The sequence below is a fragment of the Mastigoproctus giganteus genome, chromosome 10, assembly GCF_048544385.1.
Source record: "Mastigoproctus giganteus isolate SK-2022 chromosome 10, ASM4854438v1, whole genome shotgun sequence".
Classification (NCBI taxonomy): domain Eukaryota; kingdom Metazoa; phylum Arthropoda; class Arachnida; order Uropygi; family Thelyphonidae; genus Mastigoproctus; species Mastigoproctus giganteus.
In genome coordinates this window covers 45,747,703-45,774,564 of record NC_143584.1, presented here as the reverse complement: position 1 = coordinate 45,774,564, position 26,862 = coordinate 45,747,703, and positions in this window count along the sequence as shown.

Below are 26,862 nucleotides of genomic sequence, written 5' to 3'. Positions count from 1 at the left end.
AACTGTTCTACAATGAGGACATGGATACAGGGAAACCTTACTTCCCAAAGAAGGGGAAAGTTAAACTTGACCGAGGCAAATCTTCTGTCCCTCGAAAAGAAGTCGAGGGTTCCACTAAACCCAAATAATGCTTACTTTCTTACAGTGGAACTGCAGAGGCTATCGCAGTAACTTGTCCGACATCCAAGATCTTCTTTCACAATATGACCCTATTGCCTTTTGCTTACAGGAAACCAATCTGACACCAAATATAAATGTTTCCCTTCGGAAATACATAATACATCGTCAAGATCGTGTTGCACAAAATTCAAACAATCCTGCCCATGGAGGAGTAGCATTGATCATCAATGCCCAGATCCCTCAAAGCCACTCCCGCTAAAAACAAACCTTGAGGCAGTTGCTGCACGAGTCAATATTAACTTTGATTTAACCATAGTCTCACTATACTTGCCACCTAACCAAAATATAAGCTATGCCGATTTAGAAGAATTAGTAATACAACTTCCCAAACCCTACTGTATCTTAGGAGACCTCAACAGTCACCATCCGCTGTGGGGAAACCACAATCTGGACAAGCGTGGACAAATAATTGAAAAATTACTCGATCAACAGAATCTGATAACTCTGAATAATGGGGCTCACACCTATACACATCTTCCGACAGGATCTACATCAGCTATTGATGTCTCCCTGTGCACAGCAACCATATATCCACTATTTGGATGGACCATTCACAGCAATCCGCTGGGCAGTGATCATTATCCTGTGATATGTCGCATTAATACAAGCATTCCCCACCTTTCTTATCGGATCCCTAAATGGAACTTTTCAAAAGCTGAATGGGATGTGTACAAGCAGCTAGAAATACTAGAAGAAAACCAGATCCAACAGACATCCATAAACCTGGCAGTAGAATACATATCTAATCAAATACTGCAGGCAGCAGACAAAGCAATTCCAAAACAATCCACAAAAATATCGGCCAAATCAAAAGTGTGGTGGAATGATGAATGTAATGCAGCTAAAAAACAGAAGAACAAAGCATGGAACGTCTTCAGGAAGTTCCCAACAACAGAAAACCTCATCCGCTTTAAACAGGCAAGAGCAAAGGCAAAACGAGTCAGGCAGACTAGTAGAAGGGAAGCATGGAGACGCTTCGCATCCACAATTACAAGCACGACAAAAACTCAAACAATATGGGCAAAAATACAGCGGATGTACGGAAAACACCCACGTGTCAACTGTCCCATGCTCACTGTCAATGGCCATGATATTACAAAACCTGAGGATATCGCAAACACGCTGGGTAAAACTTTCATGAACATATCAGCCGCAACATCATACTCGCAATATTTTCAGGCACACAAAGCACAAGCTGAAAAAAAAACGTATCAATTTTGAATCAGTATCAATTTCTGCATACAATCTCCCCTTCACAATGTCAGAGTTGCATCATGCTCTATCGTCTACTAAACTCAGTGCAGCAGGGCCTGATGGAATCCACTACATCATGATAGCAAAACTCAACGAACCGGCTCTCAAGACTCTGTTACTCCTCTATAACAGAATATTCAAAGAAAACACGTTCCCCGACAAATGGCACCATGCGTACATTCTGGCTTTTCCAAAACCAGGCAAAGACCCTACAAATCCGCAACATTATCGACCTATTGCACTCACTAGCTGTATGAGCAAGGTCATGGAAAAAATGGTTAACGGCCGACTAACCTGGTTTCTAGCTCAAAATGATCTCCTAAATCCTGTGCAATGTGGTTTCCGGGAAGGTAGATCCACTCTTGACCTTTTGATCAAGACAGAAATAAACATCCGGGATGCCTTCGTCCGAAAAGAACATCTTGCAATGGTCTTCTTTGACATCGAAAAAGCCTTCGACACTTCTTGGAGATATGGTATTATGCGAACCCTATACGATCTGGGATTTCGCGGACACCTACCACAGTTTATCAGAAACTTCCTGCATTGCCGCTCATTTCAAGTTAGAGTTCACAACCACTTATCTTCAAAATTCATCCAGGAAGAAGGAGTACCACAAGGGTCAGTGCTAAGTGCTACTCTCTTTAATATAATAATGAATTCTATAACACACGACCTACCACAAACGATATCCACTACCCTGTACGCTGATGACTTCAGTATCGCCTGCCATTCGCCTAACATGCGAATGATAGAAAGGCAGTTGCAATGTGCTATCAACAAAATAGCTAAATGGTCCCAAAACAATGGTTTTCGTCTCTCACACCAAAAAACAGTTGGGATACACTTCTGTAGAAAGCGTAATCTACACCAACATCCGGAACTTAGACTAGAAAATCAGGTCATACCAGTGGTCCCTAGTGTTCGCTTTCTGGGTGTGATATTCGACCAAAAACTCACTTTCCTTGATCATATAAAAACGCTCCGGACTAACTGTCTTAAAAAGCTTAACATTCTAAGAGTTCTATCGGGCACAACGTGGGGAGCTGACCGTTACACGCTGCTAAATCTCTACCGTGCACTAATACGGTCACGTCTGGATTATGGTTCTGTCGTATATAGCTCTGCTAGACCAAGCGCTCTACGTTGGCTTAATCCTGTACACCACAGCGCTCTACGTTGGCTTGATCCTGTACACCACAGCGCTCTTCGTCTTGCACTGGGGGCGTACCGTACATCACCGGTTCAGAGCCTATATACCGAATCGCATGAAACACCCTTACAGCTACGGAGACAAATGCTTTTATTAAATTATGCTGCAAAACTCAAAGGGCATCCAAACCACCCCACTTGGAATGGTGTTTTCCATCCTAAATGTCACTTAGCCATATCATAGGCGAAAACTCAAACATTACAGAATTCTTTCTCTTTCTGAAACGAATAGGTTTATATAACCATTTCTAACTGCTCCCATAGAAACCAATAAAATTAGTACTAACTACTTTGATAGGTGCAATATGGCCTAAGTAGCCTTTGCACCAGAAAAATCCAAGCACAACAACAACAACATCCATCCTAAATGGGAAAACCTTTATAGAGCCTACCCATCAATAAACCCACCAATTGGGATACGTCTTCGCTCACTACAAGCTGACTGGCAAATTGACCTGAGTAAGATACAGCCTACTGCCTCTCATGCAGTCCCGCCATGGATGTATCATATACCGCCGTGTGACTTTTCATTCACAGCCTGGGGAAAACACACCATGTCCCAACAGAACTTGCTTCAAATACATGCCACACTGAGAACCCAGCACGGCCAGTACACACCGATCTACACAGATGGATCTAAAAGTGAAAAGCATGTTGGTGCAGCAGCAGTATTTCCTAACATCACTTTGTCCAAAAAACTCCCCACCGAATGTAGCAGCTATACTGCAGAACTCTGTGCTATCCACATAGCCTTAAACTACACACTCTCAAGAACTATACTCCACAGCGTTATTTATACCGACTCCATTAGTACTATCCAAGCTATACAACACAATACAAAAAATGATAACCCCTTACTTAGACAGATCTGGAATAGTCTGACCAAGTTAAACCAGAAGAAACAACAGGTTCTGTTATGTTGGATCCCTGGTCACGCTGGCATTTCCGGAAACGAACAGGCCGACCTAGCTGCCAAAACTGCTACCGATCCTATAGACCAATCCTTCACTACACCTATATCTGACTATAAGTGCATTATAAATAAGCGATGCCTTGAACTATGGCAACATATCTGGCAGAATCAAGCCAACAATAAGCTACTTGGCGTAAAAAAATATCTAAAACCATGGAGATCTAGTATCCGTGAGAACCGTCATGAAGAAGTTGTATTAGCCCGATTAAGGATAGGCCACACACACCTGACACATCTTTATTTGCTGGCAGCCACTGACCCACCACTGTGTACAAACTGCAACACTCAGCTCACTGTCCACCATCTACTTATTGATTGTCCCAAGTACAGCCCCTCGACGTGGGCACCTGTACGTGGTGAGGGGACCTCCCAGTGACGCTGCTGGACTTCCAGACTAGCATCACTGGGATCCAACGCCCACAGCCTAGGTTCCGGGCTTACATCAATGGAATCCGGCGTGTTTGCCGTGCGCTGCGACCCGTGGAAATTCGGAAAGGGGGATCCTGGTGGTTGAGGGGCCCAGCTTCAATACACCACTTTGGCCCCTGCTTCGACAAGACGGGTGGTCCTGGAAGGCCCGGCTAGGATCAATCGGCTAGTAGGCTCGCCTGCGAGGGTCAACCGTGTCAATGCCACGCCCCTACCCTCATGGTCCGAGGGACAGGATTCAGGCTGGCGGCGGTGCGGGTATAGTGTCTGGGTAGCCCTGGCGTCCCACTCCCGAGCGCATTTATTGCATGCCGGATAGTGGGCGTCCCTTTGGGCTCCGTGGTGGGTGGGGAGCCCGGGCACTGAAAAATTAAAAAAACTCCATGAATCCTGATAAACGTATTCCTTCAGGGGCCCCAACCCGGTCCCTATCTGAAAATAACGACGGAGAGGCAGATAGCATTATTGCTACAAAGAGGCAGCGAACCGAACTACCATCAGGGCCTGTCCCAAGGTTCTTAATAATGCATTCCACCAATGAAACACCGATTGGTAAAATGTCGCCCTTTTTTATACAAAAAGGGTTGGATGGGTTAGCAGGTACACCCAAGTCAGTTAAGAGGCTCCGTTCTGGGGACCTCTTGATTGAAACAAAAAATGACGGGCAGTCTGAACATCTACTCCGAGTAACATCAATCGGAGGTATACCCGTAACAGTGACACCACACAGAACGCTAAATTCATCGAGAGGTGTCATTTCGGAGTGGGACCTTCTCGACGTCACCGAGGAGGAAATCTGCTCCGAATTACAACCACAGGGAGTTACTGCCGTCAAGAGAATCACTGCGCGAAGGGATGGGAAAATTGTTAAAACCAGGAGTGTTATCCTGACTTTTAACTCTCCCAAACCTCCTGATGAGATTAAAGCTGGATACATCAACTGTCCAGTACGTCCATACATTCCGAACCCTTTACGGTGTTTTAAATGTCAGAAGTATGGACATTCTCAAATGGCCTGCCGTGGAGTCCTTGCATGCGCCCGGTGCGGTGCAAAGGACCACGAAACAACAGCATGTTCAGCCACTAAACCCACCTGCATTAACTGTGAGGGAGAACATCCGGCCTATTCAAGGGCATGCCAGAGGTGGAAAGAAGAAAAAGAGATTCAACGGCTGAAGGCAGAGCTAAACATATCGTACCAGGAGGCAAGAAAAGCAGTGAAACCTCTTAACATCAAAAAACCTACCTACGCCCAGAAGGTAGCAGGGAGATGTTCGATTGGGACTCAGACGGACATGTCTGTCCCTCCAAAAGAATCATTTACTCCCATTGCACGTTATCTTTTAAGCTCCCAAAAACCTGCACAAAAGGACCAGTCAGCTGCCACTCCTATATCGATACCTCCTAATGCTCCACAAGTAACAAAAGCAAAAGAAAAGAATAAGAAAGGGGAAGTAACACCTAGTACCCAGGAAAACATGGATGTCGAGCAGAAGGAGGTACATGATGAATCAGTTTTGGAACTCTTCACTGAGGAAGAAATGGACACAGGACAGCGTCCGTACTTCCCCAGGAAAGATAAATCCAAGACTGACAAAATTAAGCCCTCAGCACCTCGGAAGCCGCCTGATGGACCCACCAAGTCCAAATAATGGCTAAATTCCTACAGTGGAATTGTCGTGGATTCCGGCAAAATACTGACGACATCAAGGCACTCCTGCAAAAGCACAAACCAGTTTGCTTTTGCATACAGGAGACTTATTTAAAGGCAAATGATGACCCCACCATGCATAACATTACCATCATTCGTAAGGATAGAATTGTGGATGGTTCTGCCCACGGAGGAGTCGCAATCCTCGTCGGCAACCAGATCCCATTTCAGGCTTTGCAGCTTACAACTAGCATTGAAGCTGTAGCAATTCGACTTACAGTGGGGTCCTTATTAACTGTCTGCTCTGTTTATTTGCCACCTGGGATTGACATCCCCCAGAAAGACCTTGATGATCTTATCATGCAATTGCCCTCCCCTTGTTTAATTCTTGGGGATTTCAATGGACATAACACTCTGTGGGGTAGTGCTGACATCAATGGAAGGGGACGAGTCATAGAGCATATGCTCACTGACAATGATCTCTCCCTCCTAAATGTGGGAACAAACACCTTCTTCCACATGCCTACCCGTACATTCTCTGCCATTGATCTTTCTATCTGCTCCCCTTCTCTCCTTCCTTCACTTACTTGGGAGGTAGAAGAAAATCCATATGGAAGCGATGACTTCCCCGTGATAAAACAACCCTAACTAATGGTAGACCCTGTCTGCCATTTAGTTTACCGCGGTGGAAGATCGATCAGGCTGACTGGAATGCCTTTCAATATCTGGCAAACTTTGACATCACTACTGTCAGTCAGGAGCCAATCAATGAAGCAGTCATGTATGCCACAGAAACGATTGTCCAAGCAGCTGCAATTGCAATCCCAAAATCATCCAGCCGGTTCCCACTATTCCCCAAACCTTGGTGGAATTCAGAATGCACGGCAGCAAAAAAAGCACAAAACAAAGCGTGGGGGATATTCCGCCGATATCCCACCACTGAAAATTTAATATCCTTCAAACGTGCACGTGCAAAAGCACGTTATGTACGACGTCAGAGCCAAAGGAAATCTTGGATTCGTTTTACATCTTCCATAACTCAGGCTGCTAGCTCAAAAGTAGTCTGGGATAAGATCCGGAAAATGAAGGGAAAATATCCACCATGCCCTTCTGTGATCCTCGAGCATAACGGATGTCCAATTGCAGATCGAACTGCAGTAGCAAATACTCTAGGGGAAACATTTGCAAAAATATCTGCAATAACATCTTTTCCCGCAGAGTTTTTGGCCCTGAAAGAGAAAAATGAGAAAAACCCCCTGAACTTCTATTCAAAAGGGCTTGAATCATATAACAAGCCCTTTTCACAGGAGGAATTAAATGCTGCACTCTTTCACACACACGCAAGTGCTGTAGGGCCCGATGACATCCACTATGAAATGGTAAAACACCTCACACCACAATGTAAGGATCACCTTTTAATTCTGTTTAACAGAATTTTTCTTAATAAACAATTTCCGGATTCCTGGCGGAAGGCAATCATTCTTCCCTTCCCAAAACCAGGAAAGGATCCTACAAATCCAAGTAATTATCGTCCTATTGCTCTGACAAGCTGTTTGTGCAAAGTCCTGGAAAGAATGGTTAATGCGCGCCTCGTATGGTATTTAGAAACAAATGGTTTGCTTTCCAGGACACAGTGCGGCTTCCGAAGAAATACATCCACTCTCGATCATTTAATCCGATTGGAAACGTCCATTCGTGATGCTTTTATTAAATCCGAGCATTTGGTAGCAGTCTTCTTTGATATGGAAAAAGCGTACGACACAGCCTGGCGATTTGGAATTTTAAAAGACCTCTATAACTTTGGTCTTAGAGGTAACCTTCCTGTTTTTATTAAAAACTTTCTTTCGAATCGCCAATTTCAAGTCCGTTTAGGATCCACCCTCTCTCGAGTCTTCTCTCAGGAAGAGGGAGTCCCACAAGGATCCGTTCTAAGTGTCACGCTTTTCGCAATTAAAATAAACTCTATCACAGAACAACTTCCTCCCACTGTAAACAATGCCCTCTATGTAGACGACTTTGCTATATTTTGCAATTCATGCAATATGAGGGTCATTGAAAGGCAACTGCAGAAAACCATTGATCGTCTCACAGCTTGGTCTTTAGCTAATGGGTTCAGATTTTCATCACAGAAGACCGTTTGTGTACACTTCTGTCGCAAACGTAATCTTCATCCTGACCCAGAATTAAGGCTTGGGCAAAATAACATCCCAGTTGTAGCAGAATTCAAATTCCTTGGACTTATTTTCGACAAAAAGCTGACATTTTTACAACACATTCGTCAGCTGAGGACAAGATGTGTCAAAGGGCTTAACATCCTTCGTGCCCTTTCGTCAACCTCGTGGGGCGCAGATCGTTCTACCCTTCTTCGCCTTTACCGAGCACTCGTCCGTTCCAAACTCGACTATGGGTCTCAGGTTTATGGTTCTGCTAGAGATAGTGCACTTCGGTGGTTAGATCCAATCCACCATCAAGCCATCCGGACAGCCACTGGAGCATTTCGCACATCTCCTGTCCAAAGCCTTTACGTTGAAGCAAATGAACCATCTCTGTGTCTTCGTCGTATGCAGTTGTCGTTACAGTACGCCTTCAAATTAAAATCCCTGCCCGATCATCCCACGTGGCCATCCGTTTTTGAGCCGCGCTGGGAAAACCTCTACAATACGCGTCGGACAGCCAACAAACCTTTTGGTATTCGAATTCAAGGGCTGTTGAATGAACTAGGCTTGACGGTAGACAACGTTGCCCAGTCACCAAGGCAATTCCTTCCACCCTGGCATGCCTGTTTTCCAACTTGTGACTTCTCCCTTAACATCTGGGAGAAGGCTACTACACCGCCATCTGTCTACCAGCAACTCTTTGCATCACATAGAGAGCAGTATTCTGACTTTGTGCCTGTCTATACAGATGGCTCAAAGTTAGAATGTTATGTGGGATCTGCTGTTGTGTTCCCTCACAAAACATTGTCTTATAAGATCCCACATGAAAGTAGCATTTATACTGCGGAGTTGCGTGCTATAGAAACAGCCCTAGATCACATTAAAAATCACGACTACCAGAGGTATATGATCTATTGCGATTCATTAAGCGTGTTACAGGCTCTAGTATCGGTGGGGTATAACCCTCATCCGATCCTGTCCAGGATCCGGCACATTCTATTTTCTCTTGTAGAATTGGAGTTTGATATTCGCTTTTGCTGGATCCCAAGCCACATTGGGATTCGGGGAAATGAACTAGCTGATACCGCTGCCAAATCAGCCATTTCCCTGGATAGTCATTGCCTGTTAGTCCCCTATACAGACTACAGGCAAATAATACGCTCTAGATTATATTCCCAATGGCAAGATTCTTGGCACGGACAGACCACAAATAAACTACGTCATATTAAGCCTGTAATTACGCAATGGTTGTCCAGTTTACGCAGGGTCCGAAGAGAGGAAGTTGTTCTTGCTCGGCTCCGCATAGGTCATAGTCATCTAACCCATTCCTACTTGCTGAGGGCGGATGACCCACCTATGTGCGAGATGTGTAATGTCATTTTAACCATCAGTCATATTTTAATAGAATGTCCTACTTTTATTGAAGCACGGTGCTTGTGTTTTACCGCTTTTAATAATTTGACTGAGCCATTTACACTCAGTCAGTTAATAGGCGACAGAGACAACATGTCTCACGTTTTTAACTTTTTACATTCTATTAATTTCTATACAAAGATCTAAGTTTTATGCTTTTAATTACTACCTCTTTTACCTAAAAACTAATTGCCTGACGTGGTAGCCTTGGCTACCAAAATTTTTAGTAGTATTTTAAATGTGACTTGGCGCATTATGGTCTTAGCTGCCGATGCGCCATAAAAAAATCAAATCAAATCAAAATCAAATCAAACCCAAGTACAGTATTCAGCGACAAGCTATGTTTATCTCATTTCCCAGGACGAACACCTCTCTCAGCATTTCTGATCTACTAGGAGACACACCACATGTGTCCAAAATTTTTGATTTCCTCAAACATATAAAACTATACAACACAATATAAATTTGAATAGCATCTATACAGATGCAATTCAAGATTTAACATCACCATAGTTAGGCGCATTATGACCTCTGCTGTCCTTGCGCCGTAAAGCCCCCAAAACAACAACAACAACAACAACAACAACAACAGAAATGTTTGGAAAGTGTAGCAGGTTCCCCGAAAATGGTGAGACGTCTTAAATCTGGCGACCTACTGGTTGAGACCACCAATTCCAAACACTCTGAGTCCCTTCTGAAACTCTCCACATTTGGTGGAATTTCAGTCAAGGTGTCACCACATGCTACACTCAATACCTCCAAAGGTGTCATCTCAGAATGGGACCTAATGAATGTCTCAGAGGAGGAAATTGTAAATGAATTGCAAGATCAGAAGGTCACACAGGCGAAACGAATTATGCTGAAGAAAGATGGCGAACTTATCCCAACTCGAAGCATCATACTGACATTTAGTTCACCAAACCTACCTACATCGGTGAAAGCCGGGTATCTGAACTGCCGCATTCGCCCGTATATTCCAAATCCATTAAGATGTTATAAATGTCAGAAATTCGGACACTCCCAAACAGTCTGTCGAGGTGATGCTGTATGCCCTAACTGTGGCTCGAAGGAGCATACCCAAGCTGAATGTAAATCACAGTCCTCACTCTGCCCTAATTGCAAAGGCAACCACCCAGCGTCCTCTAAAACATGTGACCAATGGAAATATGAAAAGAAAATTCAGAAGTACAAGGTAGAAAAAAAGGTCTCATTTTCAGAAGCAAGGAAACAAATACAGCAAGTGATACCAAAACATACATGTGCTGATGCTACCAAAAGATTTCATACAATATCTGTTCAGACCGATACATCAATACCACCCAACATTTCTATTTCTGAGTGGGCTCGATCTACACTCTCTTCCGTACCTATCCGTTTTTGAGCCACGATGGGAAAATTTGTACAACACCCGTAAGACTGCCAACCGACCTTTTGGTATTCGTCTCCAAGAGCTACTCAAAGAACTTAATATCAAGGTAGACAAGGTTGCCCAAACACCGAAGCAACCCCTTCCACCCTGGCATGCTCATTTCCCGGCATGTGACTTGTCCCTTACTATTCACAGCAATCCACTGGGCAGTGATCATTATCCTGTGATATGTCGCATTAACACAAGCATTCCCCACCTCTCTTATCGGATCCCCAAATGGAACTTTTCAAAAGCTGAATGGGATGTGTACAAGCAGCTAGCAATACTAGAAGAAAACCAGATTCAACAAAAATCCATAAACCTGGCAGTAGAATACATATCTAATCAAATACTGCAGGCAGCAGACAAAGCAACTCCAAAACAATCCACAAAAATATCGGCCAAATCAAAAGTGTGGTGGAATGATGAATGTAATGCAGCTAAAAAACAGAAGAACAAAGCATGGAACATCTTCAGGAAGTTCCCCACAACAGCAAACCTCATCCGCTTTAAACAGGCAAGAGCAAGGGCAAAACGAGTCAGGCAGACTAGTAGAAGGGAAGCATGGAGACGCTTCGCATCCACAATCACAAGCACGACAAAAACTCAAACAATATGGGCAAAAATACAGCGGATGTACGCAAAATACCCACGTGTCAACTGTCCCATGCTCACTGTCAATGGCCACGATATCACAAAACCTGAGGATATCGCAAACACCCTGGGTAAAACTTTCATGAATATATCAGCCGCAACATCATACTCGCAATATTTTCAGGCACACAAAGCACAAGCTGAAAAAAAACGTATCAATTTTGAATCAGCATCAATTTCTGCGTACAATCTCCCCTTCACAATGTCAGAGTTGCATCATGCTCTATCGTCTACTAAACGCAGTGCAGCAGGGCCAGATGGAATCCACTACATCATGATAGCAAAACTCAGCGAACCGGCTCTCAAGACTCTGTTACTCCTCTATAACAGAATATTCAAAGAAAACACGTTCCCCGACAAATGGCACCACGCGTACATTCTGGCTTTTCCAAAACCAGGCAAAGACCCTACAAATCCGCAAAATTATCGACCTATTGCACTCACTAGCTGTATGAGCAAGGTCATGGAAAAAATGGTTAACGGCCGACTAACCTGGTTTCTAGCTGAAAATGATCTCCTAAATCCTGTGCAATGCGGTTTCCGGGAAGGTAGATCCACTCTTGACCTTTTGATCAAGACAGAAATAAACATCCGGGATGCCTTCGTCCGAAAAGAACATCTTGCAATGGTCTTCTTTGACATCGAAAAAGCATTTGACACTTCTTGGAGATATGGTATTATGCGAACCCTATACGATCTGGGATTTCGCGGACACCTACCACAGTTTATCAGAAACTTCCTGCATTGCCGCTCTTTTCAAGTTAGAGTTCACAACCAGTTATCTTCAAAATTCTTAACGCCAGACTGACATGGTTATTAGAGACTCAAAACATTTTAAGCCCAAGTCAGTATGGTTTCCGGAGAAAAAGATGTACGCTTGATCTCATTATCAAGGCCGAAACAAATATCCGGAATGCGTTCTTGAGAAATGAACACCTAGTTATGGTATGTGTTGACATCGAAAAGGCCTTCGATACAACTTGGCGATATGGGATTCTTCAGGACTTGCATAAATTTGGACTTCGGGGTCATCTCCCAAAATTTATTAAGAACTTTCTAGGCAATAGATCCTTTCAAGTCCGTTTCCACTCTTCATTATCTCGAGCATATGTACAAGAAGAGGGAGTTCCCCAGGGATCAGTGTTGAGCACCACACTCTTTGCCATTAGGATTGATTCTATTACCAAGTGCATACCTAACACAGTTGACGCATACTTGTACGCTGACGATCTTGCCATGTCATGTCATTCTCAAAATATGAGACTTATTGAAAGACAACTACAAAGCACCATTAACAAAATAGTCTCTTGGGCCAAAAATAATGGATATCGGCTTTCTAAACCAAAAACGACTGCTGTACACTTCTGTCACAAACGTTCTTTACATCCGGATCCAGACCTTCATTTGGATTCTCATTGTATTACTTTCCAACCTAGTATTAGATTTCTTGGTGTAATATTTGATAAAAAATTAAACTTCCTGGAACATATAAAACATATTCGTACAAGTTGTCTTAGAAAACTAAATCTTCTCAGAGTAATTTCTTCTATGTCATGGGGTGCAGATCGGTACGTGCTGTTACATCTATACCGCTCACTAATCAGATCCCGGTTAGACTATGGGTCTCCTGCATATGACTCAGCCAGGCCAAGTGTATTGAAATGGCTTGACCCTGTACATCACAGTGCATTAAGAGTTGCACTGGGGGCTTTTCGCACATCACCAATCTTAAGCCTGTATACCGAAGCCTATGAACCACCGTTACACCTTAGGCGTGAAACTCTACTACTAAATTATGCAGCCAAAATCAGCAGTCTCCCACATCATCCCATGTGGCAATACCTCTTCACGCCAAAATGGAGAGAAATCTATCAAACTAAACGGCGTTACAACAAACCATCTGGCATTAGGCTTGAAGCTTTGATCACAAGCTGGGGCCTGAAGTTTTCTAACACCCTCCAGGATACTAGCATGGAAACGCAGCCATGGCTTCCCATGGCTCCAGTAAATATTGATAGACATTTTCAGCAATGGGGAAAGAATAGCTTCTGCGAAATCAACATTAGACAAATACATATGGCTCACTCTACAGAGTTTAGCAGCTTCATTCAGCTATACACAGATGGATCCAAAACTGGTAATAAAGTTGGCACAGCTGTAGTACTACCAAATGCCACCATCTCCAGACAGCTCCCACCAGAATGCAGTAATTATACCTCAGAGTTATATGGTATTCTACTAGCCCTAGAGAATATAAACGAAGCCTCGTACGCTAAATCCATCATTTATACGGACTCGTTGAGTGCTGTTAATGCTCTACAGTGTAAATCCTTCCCTAGTCATCCTCTGATACAGAAAATTTTAGCACAGTTATTAGCACTTCATGGACGTGGACAGCTCGTAATATTTTGCTGGATCCCTGGACACGTTGGAATCGTAGGAAACGAGCAGGCAGATTTAGCCGCTAAAATTGTTACAAATGAGATACCATCAAATTTCAGGACTCCATATATTGATCAAAAGTCTTTTATCAAACAGACATATAAAGAAGTGTGGACACGCTTGTGGAAAGATCAGAAAAATAATAAACTTTTTGAAATCAAGAGAGAACCCAAGCAATGGCAATCCAGCATGAGAAGAAACAGAAAGGAAGAAACTATTTTAGCCAGATTACGCATTGGTCATACTTTCCTCACTCATAGCTATCTACTAACAAACAGTGACCCTCCACAATGCAGTAATTGTTTATGCCCACTAACAGTAAAGCATATCATCATCGAATGCCCGCAATATCAAAAAGAACGGAAAACAGCTTTTTCCTCTAATTTTCATAATTACAATCATTTAACACTGCAGTGTGTTCTAGGAGATCGAGAGAACATAGATGACATTTTTCTTTTTCTAAAATTTATTAATAAATATCACCTTATCTGAACTGCTATCTCCTGTAAGAAAAACGAAGGAAATATCAGACAGTAATTAGTGCATTATAGCCTAAGTTGCTGATGCACCAATAAATCTAACAAACAACAACAACAACATCTTCAAAATTCATTCAGGAAGAAGGAGTACCACAAGGGTCAGTGCTAAGTGCTACTCTCTTTAGTATAATAATGAATTCAATAACACACGACCTACCACAAACGATATCCACTACCCTGTACGCTGATGACTTCAGTATCGCCTGCCATTCGCCTAACATGCGAATGATAGAAAGGCAGTTGCAATGTGCTATCAATAAAATAGCCAAATGGTCCCAAAACAATGGTTTTCGTCTCTCACACCAAAAAACAGTTGGGATACATTTCTGTAGAAAGCGTAACCTACACCAACATCCGGAACTTAGACTAGAAAATCAGGTCATACCAGTGGTCCCTAGTGTTCGCTTTCTGGATGTGATATTCGACCAAAAACTCACTTTCCTTGATCATATAAAAACGCTCCGGACTAACTGTCTTAAAAAGCTTAACATTCTAAGAGTTCTATCGGGCACAACGTGGGGAGCTGACCGTTACACGCTGCTAAATCTCTACCGTGCACTAATTCGGTCACGTCTGGATTATGGTTCTGTCGTATATAGCTCTGCTAGACCAAGCGCTTTACGTTGGCTTGATCCTGTACACCACAGCGCCCTTCGTCTTGCACTGGGGGCGTACCGTACATCACCGGTACAGAGCCTATATACCGAAGCGCATGAAACACCCTTACAGCTACGGAGACAAATGCTTTTATTAAATTATGCTGCAAAACTCAAAGGGCATCCAAACCACCCTACTTGGAATGGTGTTTTTTTTATCCTAAATGGGAAAACCTTTATAGAGCTTACCCATCAATAAACCCACCAACTGGGATACGTCTTCGCTCACTACAAGTTGACTGGCAAATTGACCTGAGTAAGATACAGCCTACTACCTCTCATGCAGTCCCACCATGGATGTATCATATACCGCCGTGTGACTTTTCATTCACAGCCTGGGGAAAACACACCATGTCCCAACAGAACTTGCTACAAATACATGCCGCACTGAGAACCCAGAACGGCCAGTACACACCGATCTACACAGATGGATCTAAAACTGAAAAGCATGTCGGTGCAGCAGCAGTATTTCCTAACATCACTTTGTCCAAAAAACTCCCCACCGAATGTAGCAGCTATACTGCAGAACTCTGTGCTATCCACATAGCCTTAAACTACATACTCTCAAGAACAAGACTCCACAGCGTTATTTATACCGACTCCATTAGTGCTATCCAAGCTATACAACACAATACAAAAAATGATAACCCCTTACTTAGACAGATCTGGAACACCCTGACCAAATTAAACCAGAAGAAACAACAGGTTCTGTTATGTTGGATCCCTGGTCACGCTGGCATTTCCGGAAACGAACAGGCCGACCTAGCTGCCAAAACTGCTACCGATCCTATAGACCAATCCTTCACTACACCTATATCTGACTATAAATACATTATAAATAAGCGATGCCTTGAACTATGGCAACATATCTGGCAGAATCAAGCCAACAATAAGCTACTTGGCATAAAAAAATATCTAAAACCATGGAGATCTAGTATCCGTGAGAACCGACATGAAGAAGTCGTATTAGCCCGATTAAGGATAGGCCACACACACCTGACACATCTTTATTTGCTGGCAGCCACTGACCCACCACTGTGTACAAACTGCAACACTCAGCTCACTGTCCACCATCTACTTATTGATTGTCCCAAGTACAGTATTCAGCGACAGGCTCTGTTTATTTCATTTCCCACGACGAACACCTCTCTCAGCATTTCTGATCTACTAGGAGACACACCACAGGTGTCCAAAATTTTTGATTTCCTCAAACATATAAAACTATACAACACAATATAAATATAAATTTGAACAGCATCTATACGGACGCAATTCAAGATTTAACATCACCATAGTTAGGCGCATTATGGCCTTTGCTGTCCTTGCGCCGTAAAGCCCCCAAACAAACAACAAACAAACAAACGACTTGTCCCTTAGGAATTGGGGAAAGTCGGACACTCCATCGTCTGTCTACCTGCAGCTTCATTCTGCACACCGAGCTGAACATTCTGACTTCGCGCCAGTTTACACAGACGGTTCGAAGTCGGAATTATATGTGGGATCTGCTGCTGTCTTTACAGACAGCACTACATCGGAGCAGATTCCCTCTGAATGCAGTATCTTTACTGCAGAGCTGCACGCTATAGAGTTAGCCTTGGAACACATTAGTGAATGCCAACACCAACGGTTCATTTTATATTCTGACTCTCCCAGTGTGTTACAGGCTTTAACATCTGTGAGGTATAATCCTCATCCGGTTCTGTCTTGCATTCAGCAGAAGATTCACTTCCTCCGGGAACGTGAATATGATATCCGCTTCTGCTGGATTCCGAGCCACGTTGGGATTAAGGGAAATGATTTGGCTGACACCGCAGCCAAATCAGCAATCCCCAATAACAATCGCTGCCTGTCAGTCCCCTATACAGACTACAGGCAAACAATACAGCAGAAGATACACTCCCAATGGCAGGACTCGTGGAATAGACAGACTGGAAATAAACTATATCGTATAAAGCCTGTAATAGAACCGTGGCAGTCTAGTCTGCGCGTGAATCGTAAGGAGGAAGTTGTTCTTGCCCGGACCCGCATAGGACATAGTCATTTGACACATTCATTTTTGCTGAGGGCTGATGACCCTCCTATGTGTGAGTCGTGTGGCTCAATTTTAACTTTTAGACACATTTTAATTAATTGTCCAGATTTTAGCAATATCCGTTTTACCGCTTTTAATCATCTGACTGAGCCGTATACACTCAGTCAGATTTTATCTGACAATGACCATGTGTCTGCTGTTTTTACCTTTTTAAAATCAATAAACATTTTTGATCTTATATAAAATTTACATTTTTCTTTTATACATATGTTATACATCTTGACATAGTGACCTAACTATGTAGGTCACTGAAAGTTAAAAAATTTTTTTATATACGACCTGGTCTTGGCGCATTATAGCCTCCGCAGCTAATGCGCCAATAAAAACAAAACAAAACAAAACAAATCTTCCGTACCACAGTCCTCAAAGCAACAGACTTCAACCAGATCTTGTAACACACCAGTTACGATACCCCCTGTTGCTGCTGCAACTTCCGTAAGACCTGCTCAAAAAGAAAATTCTGATCCCATTAATAAGCAGCATGCTGAATCCTCTTCCGCTATGGACACAAATGAGGCTTGCAATCAAGAAGAAAATGAAACCATTCTGGAAATACATCCAGAAGACGAAATAGAAACCAGACCTGTTTTTTCAAAGAGAGAGAAGATGAAAGCTGACCGCCTGAAACAGATTTCCAAAAAAGCAGACAGATGCAGCTACTCCCTATAAATCCAAACAATGAAAAACATCGTACAATGGAATTGCAGAGGCTTTCGCAGCAATATTGACGACATCCACGAAATAATTATGAACCATAATCCAATTGGAATCTGCTTACAGGAGACATATTTAACACCGCAGTTGTCTCCCTCGATAAAAAATTATACTCTCTTTCGGCAAGACAGACCTACAACCACAAATGCTCATGGAGGGGTAGCCATACTCGTGGACTCACGAGTCCCTTGTAAACGCATTCCGCTACAAACTGCCATTGAAGCCGTTGCCACGCGAATAGCGATTGGCATTAACCTAACACTGGTTTCCATCTACCTGCCACCCAGTGATCCTTGTACGTTTCAAGAACTTCAAGATCTCATTTTGCAGTTGCCAACTCCTTTCTGTTTATTGGGCGACTTCAATGGACATAATCCATTGTGGGGATCTCCCAACACAGACGCCCGAGGACAACTCATTGAAATGCTTGTCGACAGACAAAATCTAACCATATTAAATACAGGCTCTCCAACTTATTTCCATCTCCCAACAGGATCAGTCTCTGCAATAGACCTATCCATCTGCTCTCCTATCCTCTTTCCTAGTATTGAGTGGACTGCTCTGGACGATCCATTCAATAGTGACCACTACCCAATAATCTGTAAAATACAAACTTCACTCTGCATAACTTCAGAAACCAGCAAAAAATGGAAATTTTCTAAGGCAGATTGGACAAAGTACGCTTCCCATGTATCCTTTGACAACCAGATCATTGAATATCAACCAATTGACAAAGCTGCCAACGATATTACAAAACAGATCCTAGTAGCTGCATCTACTGCCATTCCTCAATCACAGTCAAGCATCCGTAAAAGCAGAAACTACTGGTGGAATGAGGACTGTAGAAATGCAAAAAAAGAAAAAAACCGTGCTTGGAATTTATTCCGTAAATACCCTACCACTGCTAACTTGATAAACTACAAAAAACTTAGAGCTAAGGCCCGCCATATTAGGAAAAAAGCAAAAAAAGACTCTTGGATTCGATTCGCAACTGAAATTAATAAAAATACTGACGTAAGAATTATATGGAAAAAAATCAGACAATTAAATGGAAAATTTCACCCATTGTCCTCCCCACTTATAACCTGGAATGGACTGGAACTGTCTACTCCTGCAGAGATTGCAGATGCCCTAGGCGAAGTATTTTCACAGTTATCTCAATCAACGGCATACGAACCATCATTTCAGAAGATTAAGACTTCAGCTGAAAAATCCCATCTGAATTTCAGAACCAAATCCTTTCTACCGTACAATCAACCACTCACTATGCTAGAACTTCAAGAGGCTCTATCCACTGCAAGGAACAGCGCTGCCGGCCCTGATGGAATATACAACATAATGCTACACCATCTAGATAATAAATCGCTATCTTCCCTTCTGACATTCTATAATCGCATCTTCATGGAACATTCATTCCCCAGTTCCTGGCGTCATTCTTTTGTACTGGCAATACCCAAACCAGGGAAAGATCTCTCTATGCCTAATAATTACAGACCCATTTCTCTCACCAGCTGCTTAAGTAAAACTCTAGAAAAAATAATACACCGTAGACTAACATGGTACCTTGATTCCCAAAACATGATATCTGATAATCAATTTGGTTTCAGAAAAAACCGATCATCACTGGATCTGATAATCAAAGCAGAAACAAATATTAGGAATGCATTTATTCAAAATAAACATCTCGTCATGGCATGTCTCGATATAGAGAAAGCCTTTGACACCACTTGGCGTTTTGGCATCCTGAGAGATCTTCATTCCCTGGATCTGAGAGGTCACTTACCTTACTTCATACAGAATTTCCTACAGCAGAGGACCTTTCAAGTTCGATATCGGCAAGTCCTTTCCAAAACATATATACAAGAAGAAGGAGTCCCTCAGGGCTCTGTTCTTAGTGCAAACCCCTCAACGTGGGCACCTGTACGTGGTGAGGGGACCTCCCAGTGATGCTGCTGGTTTTCCAGATTAGCATCACTGGGATCCAACGCCCATACCTTGGTTCCAGGGTTACACCATTGGAATCCGGCGTGTGCAGCCGTGCGCCGCGACCCGTGGAAGCAGAAAGGGGGATCCTGGTGGTTGAGGGGCCCAGCCTTAATACACCACTTTGGCCCCTGCTTCGACGAGACGAGTGGTCCCGGACCGGCTCGACTGGGATCAATCGGCGGGTGGTGTTCTATACTGCTAGGGTCAACTGCGTTCCAATAAGTCTCCCTCCCTTTGGTCCTGGAACGGGATAAAGACTTATTGGTAACGTGGGTATGGTGTTCTAAGCGAACTCGGCGTCCCATTCGTGTACGCAGTACCTGCTAGTTCACGAGTGGGCGTCCCCTCGTAGGGCTCCGTGGTGGGTGAGGTACTTAGGCATCAGACATTTTCTTTTTACTCATATGAGTAATTTGGCCCCGAGTGCCAAGCGAGTGATCTAGCGATTTACAAAGCGAATTTGAAAGCGTTTTTCTAAAGAGAAGTTGTTAAAGAGATTTTCAAAGGCTTTACTTTCAAAGTTATTTATTTTCTGGCTCTTGTTAAATAAAGAAGGAAGCCTCCTACAAGAAAGGAAAGACACCTTTCTTTTGTATATATAACTACTTTTCTAACACACTAACCACTAACCTTTATCGCTTGGTCACTGGTGGCACCGCTCCTGCCTCCACGTGGCGGGGCCGGTAACCTGGGGGATAAATCAACCCTCGGGGCTAAAAGGAGCAGTAATGGAAACGAATGAATTTCCACGTATAGAGCCCAAGAGTGCTCAATATGACAATCATGAACCCGACCATGACTTCTCTACCACGAAGAGAATGAAAAAAGATGCAGGCAGACAGGAATCACCAGCCTTCCTAATTATCCATTCTCTGTCGGCACAGCCTGTTAGCAAGCTCTCCCCTTTCATAATCCAACGATGTCTGGAACATGCAGCAGCATCACCAAAAATGGTGAAACGTCTCCAATCCGGGGACTTGCTAATAGAGACTTCTCTCCCAAGACATTCTGAACAACTATTGAAACTCACCACTTTAAGCGGAATTCCAATACAAGTCACTCCACATAACACCCTGAATTCGTCCAAGGGAGTGATTACTGAGTGGGATCTACTGAACGTGTCCGAAGAAGAAATAGTACAGGAACTAAAGACACAAAATGTAACTCAAGCAAAAAGAATCATGATACGAAAAGATGGTACCTTAGTCCCAACACGTAACATAATTCTAACATTCAATTCACCGAATCTACCAGCATCAGTCAAAGCAGGTTACCTAAATTGCCATGTTCGACCCTTTATCCCAAACCCCTTAAGATGCTCCAAATGCCAGAAATTTGGACACTCCCAAACAGCATGCCGTGGCGTTTCAACATGCCCAAACTGTGGCTCCACATCTCATACCCAGTCAGAATGCAAAGCACAAACTCCTCAGTGTCCTAACTGCAGGGGAAGCCATCCAGCATACTCTAAAGAATGTGATCTCTGGAAGATAGGCAAGAAAATACAAAAATATAAGACTGAAAATAAAGTCTCCTATCAAGAAGCTAGGAAACAAATCAAACTGATCATGCCAAATAGCTCTTATGCCTCGGTTATCCACTCTCACCAATCAGTAGCATGTCAGACGGAAGTGTCACTCTCTCCAGATAAATCGATTGCAGACTGGGCTCGATCAGTTCTCACGACCCAGCCTACATCAAAGCCAAACACAGTAGATCAATGTATGAATACACCCCTTACGGTTCCAACCCAGGTCATAACCCAAGTAACAGAAAAACTGCAAAAATCAGATCCTGTCGAGGCTAATCAACCACACTCAACAAGGATGGATACTGATGATACGATTACACAAGAACTTCTTGAATTACATGCAGATGGTGAAATGGAAGATTACAATAATTCAACACGCCCCAACTTCCCCAGAAAAGAAAAACCTAAGCTGGATCGTCACAAACAGCCCACTTATAAAAAGCAGTCGGATTCATCTCCCTCTTACAAATCTAAATAATGGAACAGATCATCCAATGGAACTGTAGAGGCCTTCGCAGTAATATCGATGATATCCATGAATTAATTCACCACCACAAACCTCTTGCAATGTGCTTGCAAGAAACGAATTTGACACCTCAGATCTCAATCAAAATAAAAAATTATACTATGTTCAGACAAGACAGAGCTGGCACTAACAGTGCTCACGGAGGAGTAGCAATACTCGTGGAGTCAAGCATCCCCTCCAGACGCATCCATTTACAAACCTCCTTGGAAGCTGTTGCCGCTCGCGTTGTAAATGGTATTACACTGACACTAGCATATAGAACATCTCCTGTCCAGAGTTTATACGTCGAAGCAAACGAACCACCGTTATCGCTTCGACGTAAGCAGTTGTGTCTAAACTACGCTTTTAAACTGAAATCCCTGCCAGACCATCCTACGTGGCTATCCGTTTTTGAGCCACGATGGGAAAATTTGTACAATACCCGTAAGACTGCTAATCGTCCTTTTGGTATTCGTCTCCAAGAGCTACTCATAGAACTTGATATCAAGGTAGACAAGGTTGCCCAAACACCGAAGCAACCCCTTCCACCCTGGCATGCTCGTATTCCAATATGTGACTTGTCCCTTAAAAATTGGGGAAAGTCGGACACTCCATCATCGGTCTACCTGCAGCTTTATTCAGCACACCGAGCTGAACATTCTGACTTCGCGCCAGTTTACACAGACGGTTCGAAGTCAGAATCATATGTGGGATCTGCTGCTGTCTTTAGAGACACCACTACATCGGAGCAGATTCCCTCTGAATGCAGTATATTTACTGCAGAGCTGCACGCTATTGAGTTAGCTTTGGATCACATCAGTAAATGCCAAAACCAACGGTTCATTTTATATTCTGATTCTCTTAGTGTGTTACAGGCTTTAATAACCGTGAGATTTAATTCTCATCCAGTTCTGTCTAGCATTCAGCATAAGATTCACTTGCTCCGTGAACGTGAATATGATATCCGCTTCTGCTGGATTCCTAGCCACATTGGGATTAAGGGAAATGCTTTGGCTGACACCGCAGCCAAATCAGCAATTCCCAGAAATAATCGCTGCCTGTCAGTCCCCTATACAGACTACAGGCAAAGAATACTCGAGAAAATACACTCCCAATGGCAGGACTCGTGGAATAGACAGACTGGAAATAAACTATATTGTATAAAGCCTGTAATTGAACCGTGGCAGTCTAGTCTGCGCAGGAACCGTAAGGAGGAAGTTGTTCTTGCCCGGACCCGCATAGGACATAGTCATTTGACACACTCGTTTTTGCTGAGGGCTGATGACCCTCCTATGTGTGAGTTCTGCGGCACAATCTTAACAATCAGACACATTTTAATTGACTGTACCAGTTTTAGTAATGCTCGTTTTACCGCTTTTAACCATCTGACTGAGCCGTATACACTCAGTCAGATTTTATCCGACAATGACCATGTGTCTGCTATTTTTAATTTCCTAAAATTAGTAAACCTTTTTACTCATATTTAAAAATCTTATTATTTGAAGACACTATGTTACTGTTTATACTTGTTTTTATAATCTGACGTAGTGACCTAATTCAGTAGGTCACTGAAATTATTTACTTTTTATGACAAGGGCTTGGCGCATAATAGCCATAGTCGCTGATGCGCCAATAAAACTCAATCAATCAACACTGACACTGGTTTCAATATATCTTCCACCAAATCATCAATATACCATTCAAGAAATCGAAGACCTTGTCTTGCAGTTACCATCTCCCTTTTGTATCCTAGGAGACTTTAATGCCCACCATCCAATATGGGGTTCCCCTATATCAGACAAACGAGGGAAGCTTATTGAAATGTTGATAGACAGGCAAAATTTAACTTTACTAAATACTGGCACTCCCACATATATCCATTTCCCTACAGGTACAACCTCTACAATAGACCTTAATATTTGTTCCCCAATCCTCTTTCCAAGTATAGAGCCCCTCGACGTGGGCACCTGTACGTGGTGAGGGGACCTCCCAGTGACGCTGCTGGACTTCCAGACTAGCATCACTGGGATCCAACGCCCACAGCCTAGGTTCCGGGCTTACATCAATGGAATCCGGCGTGTTTGCCGTGCGCTGCGACCCGTGGAAATTCGGAAAGGGGGATCCTGGTGGTTGAGGGGCCCAGCTTCAATACACCACTTTGGCCCCTGCTTCGACAAGACGGGTGGTCCTGGAAGGCCCGGCTAGGATCAATCGGCTAGTAGGCTCGCCTGCGAGGGTCAACCGTGTCAATGCCACGCCCCTACCCTCATGGTCCGAGGGACAGGATTCAGGCTGGCGGCGGTGCGGGTATAGTGTCTGGGTAGCCCTGGCGTCCCACTCCCGAGCGCATTTATTGCATGCCGGGTAGTGGGCGTCCCTTTGGGCTCCGTGGTGGGTGGGGAGCCCGGGCACTGAACAAATAAAAAACCTCTATGAATCCTGAGAAACTTTCTCCTTCAGGGGCCCCAACCCGGTCTCTATCTGAAAATTTAGACACAGATACAGATAGCATTATTGCTAAAAAAAGGCAGCGAACGGAATTACCATCAGGGCCTGTTCCAAGGTTCCTAATTATACACTCCACCGGAGAAAAACCAATTGGTAGAATGTCACCCTTCTTCATACAGAAAGGGTTAGATGGGTTAGCAGGTTTACCAAAATCTGTTAAGAGGCTCCGTTCTGGAGACCTTTTAATTGAATCACAAACTGACAGACAATCCGAGCAGCTACTCCGCGCAACATCGATCGGAGGAGTACCACTTACTGTAACACCACATAGAACACTGAATTCATCGAGAGGTGTCATTTCCGAATGGGACCTTCTCGACGTAACCGAGGAGGAAATCTGCTTGGAACTGAAACCTCAGGGAGTTATAGCCGTCAAGAGAATTAGTGCGCGTAGGGATGGGAAACTTGTTAAAACCAGGAGTGTTATCCTGACTTTTAACTCTCCCAAACCTCCTGATGAGATTAAAGCTGGCTACATCAACTGTCCAGTGCGTCCATATGTTCCCAACCCTTTACGGTGTTTTAAATGCCAGAAATATGGACATTCTCAAATGGCCTGCCGTGGAGTCCTTGCATGCGCTCGATGTGGCGCAAAGGACCACGAAACAACAGCATGTTCAGCCGAAAAACCCACCTGTATTAATTGTGAAGGCGAACACCCGGCCTATTCACGAGCATGCCAGAGGTGGAAAGAAGAAAAAGAAATTCAACGGCTGAAGGCAGAGCTAAACATATCGTATCAGGAGGCAAGGAAAGCAGTGAAACCTGTCAACATCAAAAAACCTACCTATGCCCAGAAGGTAGCAGGGAGGTGTTCCATTGGAACTCAGACGGACATGTCCATCCCTCCAAAAGAATCATTTACCCCTATCGCACGTTATCTCTTATGCTCCCAAAAACCTGCACAGAAGGACCAATCAGCTGCCACTCCTATATCAGTACCTCCTAATGCTCCACAAATAACAAAATCTATCACGAAAGAAAAGAATAAGAAAGGGGAAATACCACCTACAACCCAAGAAAACATGGATGTAGAGCAGAAGGAGGTACAAGAAGACTCAGTTTTGGAGCTCTTTGCTGAGGAGGAAATGGACACTGGACAGCGTCCGTACTTCCCCAGGAAGGATAAATCCAAGACTGAAAAAGGTAAGCCCTCAGCACCTCGGAAGCCGCCTGATGGACCCACCAAGCCAAAATAATGGCTAAATTCCTTCAGTGGAACTGTCGTGGATTCCGGCGAAACAATGATGACATCAAGGCCCTTCTGCAAAAGCATGAGCCAGTCTGCTTTTGCTTACAAGAGACATACCTGAAGCCGAATGAAAACCCTTCGCTTCGTAACACTACCATCATTCGAAAGGACAGAACTGACGATGGACCTGCTCATGGGGGTGTTGCTATAATTCTGGGCAACCATACCCCATATCAAACTATTGCGCTCACCACCAACATAGAAGCAGTAGCGGTTCGCCTTACGGTAGGGTTCTTAATAACAGTCTGCTCAGTATATTTGCCACCTGGGGCTGATATCTCCCAGAGAGACCTTGATGATCTCATTGTGCAGCTGCCTACGCCTGTCTTACTCCTGGGCGACTTCAATGGACATAACACCCTGTGGGGTAGTGCAAACGTTAATGGAAGGGGACGTGTCATAGAGCATGTGCTCAATGACAATGACCTATCCCTTCTAAATGTGGGAACTAACACCTTTTTTCACATGCCTACCCGTACGTTCTCTGCTATTGACCTCTCTATATGTTCCCCCTCTCTCCTTCCTTCAATCACTTGGGAGGTAGAGGAGAATCTTTATGGGAGTGATCACTTCCCCGTGATAACCAGCCTACTTAAAGTGACGCCATGTTCACCTTTTAGGTTACCACGATGGAAGATTGATCAGGCTGACTGGAACACCTTTCAACACCTGGTAGACTTTAACATCTGTACAGTCAGTCGGGAGCCTATTAATGACGCAGTGGCGTACATCACAGAAAGCATTGTCCATGCAGCTGCAGCTACAATTCCGAAAACATCTACCCGGTTTCCGCCATTTCCAAAACCTTGGTGGAATACTGAATGCACAGCAGCAAAAAAGGCACAAAACAAAGCTTGGGGGATATTCCGACGATATCCTACCATAGCCAATCTCTTAGCCTTCAAACGTGCACGCGCGAAATCGCGATATATTCGTCGTCAGAGCCAAAAGGAATCGTGGGTCCGCTTTACATCCACCATTACCCAGTCAACCAGCAGTAAAGCTATCTGGGACAAAATCCGGAAAATGAAGGGTAAATATACATCGCACCCTTCATCGGTCCTGGAGTATAATGGATGCGTTATTGCAGATCCAACTGCAATAGCCAATGCACTTGGGGAGACTTTTTCTGCCATCTCGTCAACATCTTCTTATTCCCCAGAATTACTAGTCTGGAAAGATAAATGTGAAAAGCAGCCAATTAACTTTAAATCAAGAAGGTCTCATCCCTATAACGGGCCCTTTACCACTGAAGAGTTAGAAACAGCTCTAACTCTTACCAAGGCAAGTGCTGCCGGACCAGATCT